Raw genomic sequence first — 12,893 nt, 5'->3', positions numbered from 1 at the left:
GTGTTCGTCTGTTTGTTATGTTGCTTGTAATAAAACTCGTGAAGTAGATACTTAAGTCTGTGCTATGCTCAGTTATTAATCGGACCCAGCTCAGCAAACGCTACAAAATTGGTTCGCCCTCTCGTGATTTAACGAACACGCAACTTTTAACCTTCTGAAAAAATAACTGCGCATAGTCATTTTTAAAAAGTAACCTTTCTGAGAAATTAACTGTCAAATATGAAAGCAACTGAAGCAATAACGTATCAACTAAGCATAGTTCTAACTCTGTTAATCATGTCAAGTAAGTTTTTCAGGAGTTTTAGCCAACAAGGCTGCATCTTATTCTATTCTGGTTTGAAGGCCAAAGAAAGATACAAAATTCAAAGGCTAATTCGGTAAGTTTAATTCATAAGTTTTACTTTGTTGTGTACATTTTATGTTACTAAGTCACGCCTAACGATACGTTATGTTTATACATTTAAGTTTAACGCATGATAACTTACCTATGGGGTCATGTTACAGCATATATTTCACGCCACTTGCCTTGCACTTGCTAATCTACTGGTGAAAAACTACTGTACCGTGTCATTAACTCTAACTTTTACTAAGAAATATGTAAAGGGTACGTTTGATACGATTGTAGAATAATCTACGTGTCTGATTTAACGTAGAAATCCTCGACTCACTGAGGTATACAGCTTGCGGGCGCTGTATTTTAAACAAGGCAACCACGTATCTCATCATTTTCTACAAACCCGCAGAACGATACAAGGTCCTTGAAAACATAGGGTGTAGATTGTTTTATAGTTCGTTTTCATTCTTGCACGAGCATAATTTCTAGTTTGGCCCGCTCTTCAATATTTGACAGGTCAGTTCGCTTCACTAACCATTAGCGCCGCAACGTCGTGGCAGCTTTAACGTCTTGAATTTCAGAATGAGAATCTTATTGGAGTTGAATTATAGTGATACGAAATGTCTAGGCCTATGCTAATACGGCTACGAATAGCGAAGCACTAACAAAAGGTAAGAGATTCGATTTATTGATTTTGAAACTCCGCCGGACGCGGATAATTTACTGACATGAATATATCTGATATGACTACCCTAAACTGACATGAAACTATGCCGATTATGTCTTTAATTATAACGGATACGGCTAAAACTTGACATGAAAATTTATCGGACATGGAAATTATGCACCTTTGATGTTATATGTCGTAATATTAAGGACAGACTATAAAAATGATTTTAGATTTGCTTATTGTCCACCGTCCCAAAACGATAATACACTTTTTATTGATTAATTGATCAACGTGTCGAACGGAAATAAAGCAGAAGTTTAAAAACGGTAAAACAGGTTATAGCAGACGCTTTTGGGCACCGCATTTTATTGCGGACGCGTTCTAATAACGCAACCACGCTCCTTGAGCGGACGAGTTTTCATCTCGTGTTCCAACAAACAATAAGTCGCTAGGCGCTACGAACGCCTCAATGCAAAACAGTCCTATCGCAGGCTGTAAATAAAACACCTAGCATTTGAACGGTAGGCGCAAAATATCCCAAAAAAAAACTTGTCAAGAGTTTACCTACCGAGTTCTTTTCGCATTGGTGACACACAACAAGCGACTTGACCGCGAAACGCATGCACAACCACTTATATTAGCGTCGCGTGTCCAAAGCCAAGCCATTTGCCAATTTTTACAAGCCAATCACAAGAGCCCACGCCTAAAAAAAAACGTAAAAAAACCTTAAATCTGCAAAGTACTAAGACTCGTTTGATCTTCTCTTACAGAATTCGAAACTTTAGACACGTGACGAAATGCAAATCAATTATCATTGTTATATAAATCCTAGATGTTGTGTCATGTGGGATTAAGGGTCGTAAAAACATCCAATATGTTTTTATGTCCCGCTTATATTAAATGTCATCATATCCCTTAAATGTTAGATGTTTTGTAGGGCTTAGTTAGGGACCTTCAACAAAGCGGTTTGTAAGATTTTTCAGACAAAACAAGGTGAACAACGGAGATTCGACCGGGAGTTGAAACAGCGTAAAACACATCCGGCAAATTAACGGAAAACATTATTCGACGAGGGAAGTTCTGCATCAAATCACGTGTTCAAATCACGTGGTCTCTCCGGATTAATCAGCAAACATCTGTTCTTTTCTCGAGATTGCTTTTTGTAATTTATATTTTTCCCTTTTCGTCGACCCTATTAACCTTGAGTTAATCAAGCGTAATGACTTTGGTACATTGATTTCTAATCCCCGTGTGTCCAATTTCTTATCTCTCGGGTTTCATCATCTGTTGTTCAATCAAGATCGCTATCGAATTTTTTGAGGATAAATATCGGACCACAAACATTGAGATTCATTCTAATTCCGATTATAATTCCAAGTCTCATTCTGGTCAAAGTGCGAATATTATATTCTGTCATTATTCGCTTAATGTACGAATCGCTCGTCAACTTGATGTTACGTTGAACTTGTAAAAGTAAGTTATCTGTGTTCGTCTGTTTGTTATGTTGCTTGTAATAAAACTCGTGAAGTAGATACTTAAGTCTGCTCAGTTATTAACCGGAGTCAGCTTTGCACACGCTGCACTAGCATCAGGCGCATTAATCAGCTCAAAAATATGTAATAATTGGACCCGTTTGCCAGTACTTTTGAAATCCAAGCGTCTCTGTGGGCCGCACAAGCTTTAATAAAGGGCCGCAGTAGTGGTGGGATTCAGCCGGTTCGCACCAGTTCTGTTACTGGTTACTGTCAATAGACTTTTTGTAACAGAACCGGCTCAAAAATACGACTTTTGTGATGTAACCGGCTGGCAAAAAAATTGAATCCCACTACTGCCTAAGGGCACTTAAAAAGAAATCAGATCAAAAGCTTTACAAACACAAATCTTAACAGTGTAAAAGCCAGATTGTGTTGTTGCATTACAAACCAATCAGGAAAATGGTACATGACAACTATTACGGTCACTACTACTGCAGTGGCCCTGTCAGGTCTTTCAAAATCAGCCTGAAATTTTTTTTCAAGACTGTGCAGTTACAATGCTAACAAGATACACATTTACCGGAAGACGACCAGTAGAAACATCTGGGGATCCCCAGAAATTTTACCATGAACTGGGAAGGGTGGTGTTGCCCAAACTGTGTGGTATGCCGCCTAAATTTCAGAAAAGTGCCGAGAGGAAGGAGCCACAAACAAATGTGTACGATGTGACGTTCCACTTTGTGTGGTTTTTTGTTTCAGTTTATATCATAAATTAAAAGATATTAGATCCACAGACTGTAAGTTTATATTTTTTGCTACATATGCATGTTGCTGTTTCTATCTTTCACTATATGTATTCCTGCCAATGTTTTTATTATTGTTAACTTTTTTGTTCTCATTGGTGCAATTTAAATTCACACATTCCTTTATCACGGTTTTGTGCAAGAGTTAAATTAATGTTTATTTTGACAACTAAAATTTTAGCATATATTAAAAACATACTTCGTTTACCCAATCAAGTCAGCTTCCCGTGTGACAACATGTGTTTTTTCAAAGTTTCACCTCGATTAAATCTTTTTCCACAAACATCACATCGATAAGGTTTTTCATTGGTGTGTATCATCATGTGCCATTTCAAGTGTCCATTTTGACTAAATCTTTTATTACAAACATGAAACATCACATCGATGAGGTGACTCTTTAGTGTGAATCAATATGTGTGTTTTCAAAACTCCACTTCGGCAAAATCGTTTTTCACAAACATTACATTGATATGGTTTCTCTTTAATGTGAATTAACTTGTGTGTTTTTAAATCTCCACCTCGTTTAAATCTTTTTTCACAACATCACATCGATGCGGTTTCTTATCGGAGTGTGTCATGTGCGTTTTCAAAACTCCTGACTGGGTAAATTGTTTTTCACACACAAACATCACATCGATGGGATTTGTCTTCAGTGTGAATCAACGTGTGTGTTTTCAAAGCTCCACTTCGGCTGAATTGTTTTTCACAAACATTACATTGATATGGCTTCTCTTTCGTGTGAATTATCTTGTGTGTTTTTAAATCTCCACCCCGTTTGAATCTTTTTTTACAAACATCACATCGATGGGGTTTTTCTTCAGTGTGAATCAACGTGTGTGTTTTCAAACCTCCACTTCGGCTAAATTGTTTTTCACAAACATCACATCGATGAAGTTTCTTATCGGAGTGTGTCAGCATGTGTGTTTTTGAAACTCTTGACTGGGTAAATTGTTTTTCACAAACATCACATCGATGGGGTTTTTCTTTAGTGTGTGTCAACATGTGTCTTTCCAAATGTCCACTTATGACAAATCTTCTCTCACAAACGTCACATATATAGGCAGGGTTGCCATCGACATGAAACCAAAAATAAGGACAACCGAAAAATTAACTTTTCATGCGAAACGAAACAAACGTTTTTGAACAAATATTTGCATGTATACGAGCCATGACATATCACATGCAATATTTGGACCAGAAACAATCTGTTCCAGCAACTCCTTGTTAATAAAGAATACTTCGTGCACCTCACAACAGCTCAGGTCTAGGTTTACTTTTATTTATAGCAGGGATTTGACTGTCATTTCACTAAGTTTGTTCCTTGTAATTGTTGAAAATAAGACAAACAAAAGGACGCAAGTCAAAAAGAAGGACATTTCTTAGAAATAAGGACAATAAACGTTTCTAAGTAACCCTTCAAAATAAGGACAAATCTTAGAAATAAGGACGGTATGGCAACCCTGTATATAGGGTTTTTCCATAGTGTATATCAACATGTGCCTTTTCAAAACTCCACTTCGGCTAAGTGTTTCTTCACAAACATCACATTGGTACGGTTTCTCACTGGTGTGTGTCATCGGTGTGTTTTCAAATTTCCACCTGGGCTAAATCAGTGTCAATTTTTTCTATAGAGAAGGTTGTTCCCGAGTCCAAACCCTGGGTTTTCACATCCCTTCAGTTTAGTTAATAAACTTATTTTCACCGTTATTACGGTTGTTTTGTCGATGACCTGTTTAAAACAAAGAAATATTACTTCCTATATTGCATGTATTCAGTTGATGCTCCTGAAACTGAGTTAATTGGGGACAAATGCCACCACATTATTATGTTTTCCTCTATTTACCCAAGATCAAATACAAAAAATATGTTCCATGCCATTTGTTGTAAATCTCTCGCAGTCCACTTTGCTGAAACAACTTGACCCGACATTTTAGCAAAACACTCTAATACTCACAGTTACAGCGGAACTAAATGTTGAACTAAAAACAGGGCCAGAAACACACTGTCCTTTCTGAGACTACACATAACCGGCTTTGGTCGGTCTGGATTTTTTACCAAATCGCCACCTCTACCATCCATCTACAGCAGGGGTTGGCAACCTTCTAGGCGACGCGTGCCAATATACTTGTCGTTTTTCGAAATAATAGTGGTGCGTGCCAGCAGATATCAATAATAAAGAGAAAGCAGGGCGTTTTGTGCAAGAAAGGCTAAATTTTAAGACAATGCCATGATAAAAACTAAAAACAAGCAGTGTAATAGGTTAATTTGTTATTTCATATAAACACGCAAATCGGTTGGCGTGCCATGAAAAACCACCTCGCGTGCCAGGGGTTGCCGACCCCTGACCTACAGCTTGTGACCTCAAGATCATGTCGCTTATCACCTGCGTTGAACCGTAAGAGTCTCATTGAAAAGTAAGGCATGTCACAATCAATAGAAAGCCTGTCATGTCGTTGAGATAATCATTTTCTATACAGGTCGCCCTACAGCCCGTTACTCTATGTTAGGGCTGGTTTGTTATGTTGCAAAGCCTTACTCATTACCTGACTCACTGGTAAAACCTTGTTCCCCATCCTACAAAATCAGTACACAACTTCAGATTATAGTGCATTGGTTATAGCTCCGCTGTGTTTGACGCTACAATCCCTAGTGCGCACGGTGCGCATTGATGCGTGTAACATTAGCAAAGCGAGGATATGGGTAGTTGTCGTTAGGTAGACATAAGCAATGTGATTGTGTTTGTGCAAGCTTGGACTAAAATGGTATAAACAATCATTGACCTGATTAAGTTGTAATGGCGTCAGTTTTTACAATACAAGCATATTTATCATTGCCACATTGTACAGCCTTACTTGGTTCAATTGAACTACTTCGTTACGCCAACATGAACATATCAGTACATTTGTGACACAAAGCTAAAAGGTTTGCATGAACTAACAGGACAACGCACCAAGATGAAACCTGTGCCTTTTTTCTTTTAACAACAATTGGTGACGGGTCAATGCACACGTGTTGCGGTTGCGTTTATGTCAAATCGTTCGCGTACTAACAAAGCCAATAGCGCACAAATAGAGTCATTTCAAGCTCATCTATAACAATGAGAAAAGTTACATGCATGCTGTGATTCATAAGTCATGTCCAAGTACATTCTGATAAAATTTGATTGAACACATTACTTTTAGTTTGTCATTATCTACTAAACCCAAAACACAGCTCACATATTCAATTCTGTCCCTTTTTCTGGCTGATGTTCACATCGAGGTGTTTATCAGTTTCACCAATGCAGTGATCACATTTTAAATTGCTTTTATTAAAGTTGTCTTGTTGTCTACATCAGGGGTCCTCAAATAGTGGGTCGCGACCCAAGACCCAAATTTGCGTGTTTATATGAAATAACAAAGTTGACGGTGATTCACACCGAAGCACACGTTTACAGAAATTATATCAATATTTTACTGAATTATAAGTTATATACACGCACGCAGCTTTACATGGAATATACATCGATGAATTAACATAACTAATTAATTTTGAAAAGTGTTATTAAGCGAATAAAATATATATTTTACAACACAGAAAATGGTCGAGTGCAGATTTCACATGCACTTACTTAACAGAGGAAAAGATGTCAGTCGGGGCGACCGCGTGAATGTCATTTTCGTGACTGGCGTTCGATCGACTTGTTCTGGAGGAGTGCTGTCGCTGCAGGCGGTTGTTGGAGATCACTGGAGCAGGAGAGCGTGTCCTGATGCGTTTGGGAGTCAAAGGTCGTCTCATTTTCGGTGATTTGTTGGTCTGTCTGGTGTTCTGTCTTTAATCAAGGTAGATGAAATCCGGTGACGCGAACGCCGAAATGTGAATAGAATGAATGAGGTATTCTTGGTGGGAGATCTCCTCGTCCACAGTAGAAGCCCATGAAATCTCAGCAGCCTCGTATGTGACCAATATGTCGGCTTGCTCAGGAAATGAGTTTGGCAAGTTCGAACCTCTGGGGTACCAGTTTGTAACGCCTCCTTCTCTGGGGCCCGTTAGGCGGCAAGTATGGCGTCTCAAGGGAATAGATAAGTTGATGACCGAAGACTCGTCTTCCTCAGGACGTGACCACAATGGTTTTGAAGGTGCTGCGTGCTGTGTTACAGACAAACGATTGACCTCGCGTCTAGCAACAGCAGAGAGCGACGGTGTACGTCTCTCGGCTCGGATAATGTCTTCTTCTTCGTCTTCACGATTTATAGCTCGTCTATGATGCCTGGAATAGTTAGAAAGTCTTGCGAACCTGGCGGACCTACGTCGAATCAAACCCCTTATCTCAGCTCGTTGCATCTCACAATCTCAAATGGTTAGGCACACACAGAGCTGATATATACTCTGTTTATTCTTGAATAATTGCATCATTTTCGCAGTAAAAAATAGAAGTTTTCACGGTGAAAATAGAAGCCAAAAATAGAAGTCCAATAGAAGCCCCAAAATAGCCGGCCGCAAACATCAAAGTCCACGCTTATATAACAATGCGAAACATAAGCCGGTGTACGAATTCTTTTTCTCATATTACTTATATTATTTATTTTAAGGCAGCCATGTAATTTACACAGGGTGGAAACGACGCGTTCTACACGAATCACGACTGCGGAAACACTGCAAATGCCGGCGGAAATATGTGTCAAAAGGGAATAAATACTATGTTTACTGTTAGATCTTTCTGGAACCCGAAAAATGGCTGAAAATAACTTATGACTACCATAGAAACGGAAATATAAACATTAGTCTCTGCAGAAATGAGGGTAACCACTTCCTTTTCGTGGTGTGAAACGTTATTGCGAAATAACATGTTACCGTTATCATAAACATTGCACAATAATGTTGCAACCGTTACACTAGGAAGGAAGTGTTTAAAATAATTTCAAAGTTTGCTCTAAAGTTTACAATTACAGGACATATCGACTTAAGATATTGCCGGTTTCTATAGTAAACATCAACTTCACTTAACATCACAGGTTAAAATATACTGATTGAGGGTTCTAGTTGATAATAATCAAACATGTGCAGTTCGCTTTTGCAATGTAATTTTGCGCAGATGATTGTTGGCTATGAATTTTGGTTTGCTTTATGTTGAGTAATTCAGCTGTGGTACGTTTAGAAAACAAAATCTTTTCAGAGAGCAGTAGAACATAATAAATCATTTTGTTCTTGCAGATAAACAAAAGTCAACTATGGCGACCCAGAAATTAAATTTGGAGCATACCAATCTGCAATGAACAGATGCTTCGGATCAGCTTCAATTATACGAGAGATCTAAAGTACAACAACTTTCCAAAATAAATGAAGGAGACCAGTTTCAATGTCAATTTTCAGGAATTAGCACTTTTTCTAAAGAGGATGCCTTCAAACGAAACAAATTGACTCGCACCAATAAAACAATCTTTCAATGTGATGTATGTGAAAAGTTGTTCAACCGCGACACAGGCTTGAAAAGACACATGTTGACCCACACAAAAGAGAAACCCCATCGATGTTATGTTTGTCACAAAACGTTCAGTCTTCGCTCAGATTTAAAAAGACACATAGCAATTCACTCCCCCACGAAACATTATCGATGTGATGTGTGTGAGAAAACGTTCAGTCAAGGTGGAAATTTGAAAAGGCACAAGTTGACTCACACTAATGAAAAACAACATCGATGTGATGTATGTGAAAAAATGTTTAGCCAGGACCAATATTTGAAAAAACACATGAAAACTCACACAAAAGAAAAACCACACCAATGCTGTGTATGTGAAAAAAGATTTGGTGCAAGAGGAGATTTAACAATGCACATGACGACCCACACGAGAGAGAAACCCTATCGATGTGGCATATGTGAGAAACCATTTAGCCATCGAGGACATTTGAAAAGACACATGTTGATACACACGAGAAGTAGACACTGTTAAGTTACAAGTCTTTTTTTGGCAAGTATTGCAGCATCACACAGTTGGTATCCCTGCCTCGTTTTGTACATTTAAAACAAAACGGTTTTTGTGCCATCTTGTTCAGCTAATGTAACGACACTGCGCACGTTATGAAGAGAATCGAGCAAGATGAGATGTCAGGAACTAGGTGTGCAAACCAAAAAATCGTAATTGTTTTAAACGACCAGGCAATAACGAATAAAATGTAATAATCCCATACCCGGTATATGGCACTGAACTGCACCTGTTCCCCTACGACTGGCTCATCGCAAACTTTGTGTACAAAGTCAGGGTCCAATTACAGAACATCAAGACGATTTATAGCCGATGTGGTGTAGAATTTGTCTGGCACTTTCTGTTGAACGCTGTAACAACGCGACACACGCCGCCAAACGTAAATTACAATGTTCGAAATGAGACGGTTTTGTTTCGATAAGTTATTTGTTACACTACCGCTTAACGTAATTGGTGATCACTAGCCAGCCTCGATCATAACAACTAAAGACTTTTTGGAACGGCAACGTTTTAACTTCTGGGTGAAAGGCGATAGTGTTCTGATTTTACTCTACCTGGACACAAAACATGCCGTTTGTTAAATGTCGTTTGGGAAGACCGTTTTTGTCATACAGCATACGAAACATTGTTGCAGTATTGGGTTACTCAGATACAGACAAAACCGATCGGTATTTTAATTTGGCAAAATTTTTATAATAGGTCAAAAATTGTTTACAAACTGCATTGTCGTGGTGTTGTAGAGGTTGCACTGTCAGTAAACTTTTCATTTCACACCTTGTAGCCTACTTTTTACTGTTGTACTGTTGCCCATTGTCTACTTACTGTCAATCATAAACCATTAAGTGAAATAATTAGGTTGATATGGTGTGTTGAGCGTTTAAAATTTTGGTAGGTCCCAAGTCATTTCACGACAGCTGCAGGTTAGGTGCAGCTCTTGCTTCGGTTTTAGATACTTCGTGTATTTATTGTTTAAACCAGTGTTTCCCAACCTAGGGTCGCCTGAAAATTCTGTTTTGTAGGGTAAATAGCTGAATTGCAAATAACTTCGTTTTAAAGGTATTCATAATAACCATACTTTTGTAAAACTGTTTGAAAGTAGACATGGGCAACAACTATCGAAGCAAACAAAAGTTCCTAATCCCTTTTGACGAGATCCGCTAAAACGCAAATAAAATTTGTTTTGCGTCCTATCAGAGACGATATAAGCAGAAAAGTCCGATCGGACCCACAGCCATGGAAACAGGATATAGGTCAGTGTTTACAGCACTGCACGCTTCTTCCGACTTTAACATAAAAATCAACCGAGTTGAACAAAATAATTGTTCTGATTTGCCCCGTTTATCCGTCATTGTATTCCTAACAAATGATAGGTGACCATTTGAGAACCGTACCGACTAACCGTCAAAAGTTTTGAAACGTGTTTTTGATCTTCGTAATAAACTAAAAACAATTTTGAATCTAAAATCCAAAGCACAGTTTTGCGCACTGTTCGGCGACAAAAACCAACTTCACAGAATTGCTTACTTGGCTGACATCTTTGCAATCTTAAATGAGTTAATATGTCTCTCCAAGGACCAAACGCGACACAGGGTTGCCAATTTGGCGGTTTGGCGGCCAAATACCTCAAAATTGGCTTTTTTGAATGTAGTTGGCACCAAAAATAGCAACTGGTGGTTTGGCGAAAACTTTTGTAAAATTTGGCGGTTTATGTAGTTGGTTGGCTTTTTTAGCCCTGTTTATTTTGGGCGTTTTTGCTTTTTTTAAGGTTTGCGCTTCTGAAACCACAAATTACGGCTTAAATCCGTTAACTGCGCCATTATAATGGGTAGGCTCTGTTTCATTGAATTCCCGTATATGTTAAACAAGCCCTTTTCGACAAATCAATGCTACAATTGCACTAAAAGAAAAAATATTAATTGTGGGTTAGGCAGAGCTTATTGGAAATCATAAAATTTGTGTTCCGAAAAACGTGTCAGCGCCGGCAAGTAGCATCGAGTTTATTTAGTTTAAAAAGTTCAACAATGTCATGTACAAATGGAAACAATCGTACGACAGCGAGCGAAAGTAAAAACGGATATTGTAAGGTTTGCCACTGTACTATTGGGTCACGGTTAAGCATTTTAAAAAGCACGAGGAGACAGTAAAGCACAGGAAAAAAAATACCACTTGTCATTGTGCCATTGTCTTTTGAAGCTACCGTAATACACATTTTCTGGATGAATACCCAAACACAAAGCGGCTGCAAACTTTATTAAAAATGGACAATTTTCAGAATCTTTTGATTTTTTGGCAACACCAGGAAAAACACATGATGGCTGTTTATGTTCACATGCAACAAGTTTAGATAAAACGAACTGATGATCGTAAGGGCTATACTAAGCTTTAGGGGCGCTGTCATACACAAAATAGAGAAAGGCTTTAATCCATAAGGTAGTCCATGGGCCCCGCAATCAGCAAATCGTGAAGTGAATACATTTTGAGATCCATGAAAGCTTTTTTCGAATGTCGGCGTTAAAAAGTAAAGGGCACAATTGGTGGACACGCTAGAAAGTAAGGTTGGGGCATAGCGGTTAAATATGGTGGGATTCAAATAGAAAAGAAACGCTTCCAGTACTTATGCTTACACTCTTAAATACTGCACACTTTAGATCAGGGGTGGGCAAACTACGGCCCGCGGGCCGCATGCGGCCCGGCAAAGGGGTATATGCGGCCCGCCTTGCTAATTTTAAATGTTAGCAAATTAATTTTAAATGTTAGGGGGGGGGGGGGGGTGCGACATGCCGATACCTATACCGCGAGCAGTATCTGTACCCGTACGATACTTTGGAACTAAACACAAATACTTTTCACGTGCTTCAGCCTGTTGTTTCTGCCACGTTATTATGCTAATCGTCACTTGACCAAATTTCTTCGTTCGATAAATGTAAATATAAGTAAAAGCGTTTCACGTTTTCAAATACAGCTCACTTTGCACTGTTGACGCCAAAACTTGGGTCACTTTGGATCAAGTGCTTTGCAAACGGATTTTAAACACGGCATTAAAATCGTTAACACAGACCTGCACAACACCCAAAGATGAATATTAAAAGCGGGTCGCATTGTTTAATGTTGGCGCATGGAATTTATTGACAAAAAAACGTGGTTCAGCTTATGTTGCAACAAATGCTTGTTTTTTTGAAACAATTACAATGATGGCGTTTCAACCAATGTTTGTACAATCATTGAAGTGACAACAAACGTATTTGCACTAATATTTTGCGCTAAATCAGGGGTGCACAACCTGCGGCCGTAAACTATTTTGCCAAATATTTTGATTTTCAAACTGCAAAAATAGATTTCGTAGGGCTAGAAAAGAGATTACCAGTCTAGTAACCATATGTGCCAGGCTTTCTATTCGCTAATTGTGTGCAAACAATGCGAAAAAACAGGCACTGCAATCGTCACAATACAGCTTATGGCGTCATAAACTGCTCCGTTCAGCTAAACTTATGCACAAGTTAGAAATTATTAATCTAAGCATTTTAGGCGACTTTAAATGGTATATATATATATATATATATATAAACCTAATTCTCTACACCAGTTATTTTAAAACAAAAAAAAAACAAGCAAACAATTGGCGGCCGTTGGTGAAATACTATGCGGCCC

At 38.5% G+C, this 12,893-nt stretch overlaps 1 pseudogene; it reads left to right on the top strand.

Moving 5' to 3' along the window:
* The first annotated feature begins 8,426 nt into the window (after nt 1-8,426).
* On the top strand, nt 8,427-10,239 carry LOC145220370 (uncharacterized; annotated as a pseudogene).
* The last annotated feature ends 2,654 nt before the right edge of the window (nt 10,240-12,893 follow it).

Source organism: Phallusia mammillata, chromosome 3 (genome assembly GCF_965637545.1).
Source record: "Phallusia mammillata chromosome 3, kaPhaMamm4.hap1.1, whole genome shotgun sequence".
In the NCBI taxonomy this organism is placed as follows: domain Eukaryota; kingdom Metazoa; phylum Chordata; class Ascidiacea; order Phlebobranchia; family Ascidiidae; genus Phallusia; species Phallusia mammillata.
This window is presented reverse-complemented; position numbering and strand designations above follow the sequence as displayed.